The 1,974-nt window shown below is 43.0% G+C and overlaps 1 pseudogene; it reads left to right on the forward strand.

Moving 5' to 3' along the window:
• Positions 1-429: 429 nt before the first annotated feature.
• LOC124501878 (60S ribosomal protein L9-like) lies at positions 430-979 on the forward strand (annotated as a pseudogene).
• Positions 980-1,974: the final 995 nt, after the last annotated feature.

Raw genomic sequence — 1,974 nt, forward strand, 5'->3', positions numbered from 1 at the left:
GCTAGAACTCTATCTTCCTCATCAGGGATGCATTTTCGTTTAGAGTTTACATAAGGACACTGAGGTTTGTTGAGTTTAAGTGACTTGAGTTCGACCATGTAGGTGTGGATCTCTGTCATTATACTGCGAATCCTGGGCTCATTACACCTCTTTACAGCTTCTCCATGTGGATCCTGCAGCTTCTTGAGTGGGCATTTGTGGTGGCTGACTCAAGGTCTGGGTGGCCCTCTCTCTGAGCACCCCTAAAACCACTAGCTTTATTGTGAGCAGCAGCCCCTGACTATGGTGGTCCGTGAGCCTTGCCCGGGTCCACAGGTGTCGCTAACAGCCGAGTTGTACAAAATGTTAAGTACAGAGGGGAAAAGAAAGGTGGTGGGAACGAGAAATGAGAAGCTGGTCCCGTTGCTCTTTGCTGCATCTACTGTGAGAATGAAGACCATTCTCAGCAATCAGGCTGTCGACCTTCCAGAAAACGTCGACATCACTCTGAAAGGATGCACTGTTATTGGGAGGCGCCCCAGAGGAACCTGCAAAGGGACTTGGATCACATGAATGTGGAACTCAGTCTTCTTGGAAAGAAAAAGAAGAGATTGACAAATGGTACAGAAAGAGAAAAGAACTGGCTTGTGTTTGCACTACCTGTGGTCATGTATAGAGCACGGTCAAGGGTGTCACACCAGGCTTCCATAACAAGATGAGGTCTGTGTATGCTTACTTCCCCATCATCATTGTTATTCAGAAGAATGGTTCTCTTGCGGAAATCCAAAATTTCTTGGGTGAAAAGTACATCCGCAGGGTTCAGATGAGGCCAGGTGTTGCTTGTTCTGTACCTCAAGCCCAGAAAGAGGAGGTAGTTCATGAAGGAAATGGCCTTGAACTTGTATCCAACTCAGCTGCTTTGACTCAGCAAGCCACGACAGTTAAAAACAAGGATTTCAGAAAAATTTTGCATGGTGTCTATGTTTCATCAGCACACTGATGAATAAGTTGTCCATCCAGCTACAGAAACGGCAAGGTGCCAAATAATTTTTAACACTGATTTGTGATATTTTAAGGATGAAATAAAATCTATATTGATTTGGGACTTTTTCTTAGGAAAAAAGAGAAAGAGAGAGAGAGAGAGAGAGAGAAAGAAAAAGAAAGAGAAGCTGGTCTCTTTGTTGAGATCAGTGAGCTGGGATCATCTGAGGTGCATGAGGATGACACCTCCAGGACTATCCAGACTCATGATGCTGGCTCCCAGCAGGTGGATACACGCCCGCCCCAGACCTGTTTTTTTGTGGTAATTCAGCATGAGAATTAGGTGTAATTATGACTTTCAAAGATCCGTCTTGTGTCCTGTGTGATTTGGCTTCAGGCAAGCGATCACAGAAGGAAAGCTCTTGTGTTTATCACATACCACAATCACATGGCTGTCTCATAGCTGAAAATATACCAATGAAAAGCCACACACTTTGCCCTAAGCTCGTTTTCCTCATCCCCAGATGCTGCACCCTCTTCAGGTGCACCATCCAACCTATACTTTCCTTACAGCCTTCGTAGACCCTCTTACTCCTTCTCAGCGCGGTGACCTTGGGCAGATACTTGTGGCTTGACAAGAAAGCAATGCGGCAAATAATAATTATCAAAGACACCAGTCATTAAGCCTGTTAGAACTGATGACATCAGTAATTAAGCCTATTAGAATGCCACAAACCGCACAGGAAGATCGGTTGATACTTTTTAGTCACATGTTCTATTCGTATAAGAACTAGATTTAGCAGGGTATTTTCATTTTAAAAAATTAAGCATATGCATTTTTATCTGTAGTTTTTAATGATGAGAATGGTGAAGGCATATTAGAAGTTTAAGCACATACTGCAATTTTCTTCCCCTATTAACTCCATAAATAGCAGCCATTTGATGTGCAGACTTTTAAGTTTTTAATGGCAGTAATTATAAGGCCTTATCTCTTTTGAACTTTTTCTTTGTTGC

Source organism: Lynx rufus, unplaced genomic scaffold, assembly GCF_022079265.1.
Source record: "Lynx rufus isolate CCGP_SWC_20201006 ecotype Redwood Valley unplaced genomic scaffold, mLynRuf1.p SCAF_7, whole genome shotgun sequence".
Lineage (NCBI taxonomy): Eukaryota > Metazoa > Chordata > Mammalia > Carnivora > Felidae > Lynx > Lynx rufus.